The sequence below is a fragment of the Lampris incognitus genome, chromosome 1 (genome assembly GCF_029633865.1).
Source record: "Lampris incognitus isolate fLamInc1 chromosome 1, fLamInc1.hap2, whole genome shotgun sequence".
NCBI lineage: Eukaryota > Metazoa > Chordata > Actinopteri > Lampriformes > Lampridae > Lampris > Lampris incognitus.
In genome coordinates this window covers 75,281,443-75,286,735 of record NC_079211.1, presented here as the reverse complement: position 1 = coordinate 75,286,735, position 5,293 = coordinate 75,281,443, and positions in this window count along the sequence as shown.

Sequence of the window (5,293 nt, the reverse complement as noted above, 5' to 3'; positions counted from 1 at the left end):
CAAGAAACAGCCAGCCTGTTGATCCGACAAGAAAAAGCTAGCCTGTACATCCAACAAGAAACAGCCAGCCTGTTCATCCAACAAGAAACAGCCAACCTGTACATCCGACAAGAAACCGCCAGCCTGTTCATCCAACAAGAAACAGCCAGCCTGTTCATCCAACAAGAAACAGCCATCCTATGCATCCAACAAAAAACAGCCACCCTGTACATCCAACAAGAAACAGCCAACCTGTACATCCGACAAGAAACAGCCAGCCTGTACATCCGACAAGAAACAGCCAACCTGTACATCGACAAGAAACAGACAACCTGTACATCCGACAAGAAACAGCCAGCCTGTACATCCAACAAGAAACAGCCAGCCTGTTCATCCAACAACAAGGAGCCAGCCTGTACATCCGACAAGAAACAGCCAACCTGTACATCCGACAAGAAACAGCCAGCCTGTACATCCAACAACAAGGAGCCAGCCTGTACATCCGACAAGAAACAGCCAACCTGTACATCCGACAAGAAACAGCCAGCCTGTACATCCAACAAGAAACAGCCAGCCTATACATCCAACAAGAAACAGCCAGCCTGTACATCCAACAAGAAACAGCCAACCTGTACATCCGACAAGTAACAGCCAGCCTGTACATCCGACAAGAAACAGCCAGCCTGTACATCCAACAACAAGGAGCCAGCCTGTACATCGGGCAAGAAACAGCCAGCCTGTACATCCAACAAGAAACAGCCAGCCTGTACATCCAACAAGAAACAACGAGCCTGTACATCCGACAAGAAACTGCCATTCTGTACATCCGACAAAAAACAGCCAGCCTGTACATCCTACAAGAAACAGCCAGCCTGTACATCCAACAAGATCAGCCAGCCTATACATCCAACAAGAAACAGCAGGCCTGTACATCCAACAAGAAACAGCCAGCCTGTACATCCGACAAGAAACAGCCAACCTGTACATCCGACAAGAAACAGACAACCTGTACATCCGACAAGAAACAGCCAGCCTGTACATCCGACAAGAAACAGCCAGCCCGTACATCCGACAAGAAACAGCAAGCCTGTTCATCCGACAAAAAACAGCCAGCCTTTACATCCAACAAGAAAGAGCCAGCCTGTACATCCAACAAGAAACAGCCAGCCTATACATCCAACAAGAAACAGCCAGCCTGTACATCCAACAAGAAACAGCCAGCCAGTACATCCAACAAGAAACAGCCAGCCTGTACATCCGAATAGAAGCAGCCAGGCTGTTCATCTAACAAGAAACAGCCAACCTGTACATCCGACAAGAAACAGCCAGCCTGTTGATCCGACAAGAAAAAGCCAGCCTGTACATCCAACAAGAAACAGCCAGCCTGTTCATCCAACAAGAAACAGCCAACCTGTACATCCAACAAGAAACCGCCAGCCTGTTCATCCAACAAGAAACAGCCAGCCTGTTCATCCAACAAGAAACAGCCATCCTATGCATCCAACAAAAAACAGCCACCCTGTACATCCAACAAGAAACAGCCAACCTGTACATCCGACAAGAAACAGCCAGCCTGTACATCCGACAAGAAACAGCCAACCTGTACATCGACAAGAAACAGACAACCTGTACATCCGACAAGAAACAGCCAGCCTGTACATCCAACAAGAAACAGCCAACCTGTACATCCAACAAGAAACAGCCAGCCTGTACATCCAACAAGAAACAGCCAGCCTGTAAATCCGAATAGAAGCAGCCAGGCTGTTCATCTAACAAGAAACAGCCAACCTGTACATCCGACAAGAAAGAGCCAGCCTGTTGATCCGACAAGAAAAAGCCAGCCTGTACATCCAACAAGAAACAGCAAACCTGTACATCCGACAAGACACAGCCAACCTGTACATCCGACAAGAAACAGCCAGCCTATTCATCTAACAAGAAACAGCCAGCCTGTTCATCCAACAAGAAACAGCCATCCTATGCATCCAACAAGAAACAGCCAGCCTGTACATCCAACAAGAAACAGCCAGCCTGTACATCCAACAAGAAACAGCCATCCTATACATCCAACAAGAAACAGCCATCCTGTACATCCAACAAGCAACAGCCAGCCTGTACATCCAACAAGAAACAGCCAACCTGTACATCCAACAAGCAACAGCCAACCTGTTCATCTAACAAGAACAGCCAGCCTGTTCATCAGACAAGAAACAGCCAGCCTGTTGATCCGACAAGAAAAAGCCAGCCTGTACATCCAACAAGAAACAGCCAGCCTGTTCATCCAACAACAAACAGCCAACCTGTACATCCGACAAGACACAGCGAGCCTGTACATCCGACAAGAAACAGCCATCCTGTTCATCCGACAAGAAACAGCCAGCCTGTACATCCGACAAGAAACAGCCAACCTGTACATCCGACAAGAAGCAGCCAGGCTGTTCATCTAACAAGAAACAGCCAACCTGTACATCCGACAAGAAACAGCCAGCCTGTTGATCCGACAAGAAAAAGCCAGCCTGTACATCCAACAAGAAACAGCCAGCCTGTTCATCCAACAACAAGGAGCCAGCCTGTACATCCGACAAGAAACAGCCAACCTGTACATCCGACAAGAAACAGCCAGCCTGTACATCCAACAACAAGGAGCCAGCCTGTACATCCGACAAGAAACAGCCAACCTGTACATCCAACAAGAAACAGCCATCCTGTACATCCAACAAGAAACAGCCAGCCTATACATCCAACAAGAAACAGCCAGCCTGTACATCCAACAAGAAACAGCCAACCTGTACATCCGACAAGTAACAGCCAGCCTGTACATCCGACAAGAAACAGCCAGCCTGTACATCCAACAACAAGGAGCCAGCCTGTACATCGGGCAAGAAACAGCCAGCCTGTACATCCAACAACAAACAGCCAACCTGTACATCCGACAAGACACAGCGAGCCTGTACATCCGACAAGAAACTGCCATTCTGTACATCCGACAAAAAACAGCCAGCCTGTACATCCTACAAGAAACAGCCAGCCTGTACATCCAACAAGATCAGCCAGCCTATACATCCAACAAGAAACAGCAGGCCTGTACATCCAACAAGAAACAGCCAGCCTGTACATCCGACAAGAAACAGCCAACCTGTACATCCGACAAGAAACAGACAACCTGTACATCCGACAAGAAACAGCCAGCCTGTACATCCGACAAGAAACAGCCAGCCCGTACATCCGACAAGAAACAGCAAGCCTGTTCATCCGACAAAAAACAGCCAGCCTTTACATCCAACAAGAAAGAGCCAGCCTGTACATCCAACAAGAAACAGCCAGCCTATACATCCAACAAGAAACAGCCAGCCTGTACATCCAACAAGAAACAGCCAGCCTGTACATCCAACAAGAAACAGCCAGCCTGTACATCCGAATAGAAGCAGCCAGGCTGTTCATCTAACAAGAAACAGCCAACCTGTACATCCGACAAGAAACAGCCAGCCTGTTGATCCGACAAGAAAAAGCCAGCCTGTACATCCAACAAGAAACAGCCAGCCTGTTCATCCAACAAGAAACAGCCAACCTGTACATCCGACAAGAAACCGCCAGCCTGTTCATCCAACAAGAAACAGCCAGCCTGTTCATCCAACAAGAAACAGCCATCCTATGCATCCAACAAAAAACAGCCACCCTGTACATCCAACAAGAAACAGCCAACCTGTACATCCGACAAGAAACAGCCAGCCTGTACATCCGACAAGAAACAGCCAACCTGTACATCGACAAGAAACAGACAACCTGTACATCCGACAAGAAACAGCCAGCCTGTACATCCAACAAGAAACAGCCAACCTGTACATCCAACAAGAAACAGCCAGCCTGTACATCCAACAAGAAACAGCCAGCCTGTAAATCCGAATAGAAGCAGCCAGGCTGTTCATCTAACAAGAAACAGCCAACCTGTACATCCGACAAGAAAGAGCCAGCCTGTTGATCCGACAAGAAAAAGCCAGCCTGTACATCCAACAAGAAACAGCAAACCTGTACATCCGACAAGACACAGCCAACCTGTACATCCGACAAGAAACAGCCAGCCTATTCATCTAACAAGAAACAGCCAGCCTGTTCATCCAACAAGAAACAGCCATCCTATGCATCCAACAAGAAACAGCCAGCCTGTACATCCAACAAGAAACAGCCAGCCTGTACATCCAACAAGAAACAGCCATCCTATACATCCAACAAGAAACAGCCATCCTGTACATCCAACAAGCAACAGCCAGCCTGTACATCCAACAAGAAACAGCCAACCTGTACATCCAACAAGCAACAGCCAACCTGTTCATCTAACAAGAACAGCCAGCCTGTTCATCAGACAAGAAACAGCCAGCCTGTTGATCCGACAAGAAAAAGCCAGCCTGTACATCCAACAAGAAACAGCCAGCCTGTTCATCCAACAACAAACAGCCAACCTGTACATCCGACAAGACACAGCGAGCCTGTACATCCGACAAGAAACAGCCATCCTGTTCATCCGACAAGAAACAGCCAGCCTGTACATCCGACAAGAAACAGCCAGCCTGTTGATCCAACAAGAAATAGCCAGCCTGTTCATCCAACAAGAAACAGCCAACCTGTACATCCGACAAGAAACAGCCAGCCTGTACATCCAACAACAAGGAGCCAGCCTGTACATCCGGAAAGAAACAGCCAGCCTGTACATCCAACAAGAAACAACCAGGCTGTACATCCGACAAGATACAGCCATTCTGTACATCCGACAAAAAACAGCCAGCCTGTACATCCGACAAGAAACAGCCAGCCTGTACATCCGACAAGAAACAGCCAGCCTGTACATCCGACAGGAAACAGCCAACCTTTACATCCGACAAGAAACAGACAACCTGTACATCCGACAAGAAACAGCCAGCCTGTACATCCGACAAGAAACAGCCAGCCCGTACATCCGACAAGAAACAGCCAGCCTGTACATCCGACAAGAAACAGCCAGCCTGTACATCCAACAAGAAACAGCCAGCCTATAGATCCAACAAGAAACAGCCAGCCTGTACATCCAACAAGAAATAGCAAACCTGTACATCCAACAAGAAACAGCCAGCCTGTACATCCAACAAGAAACAGCCAGCCTGTACATCCGAATAGAAGCAGCCAGGCTGTTCATCTAACAAGAAACAGCCAACCTGTACATCCGACAAGAAACAGCCAGCCTATTCATCTAACAAGAAACAGCCAGCCTGTTCATCCAACAAGAAACAGCCATCCTATGCATCCAACAAGAAACAGCCAGCCTGTACATCCAACAAGAAAC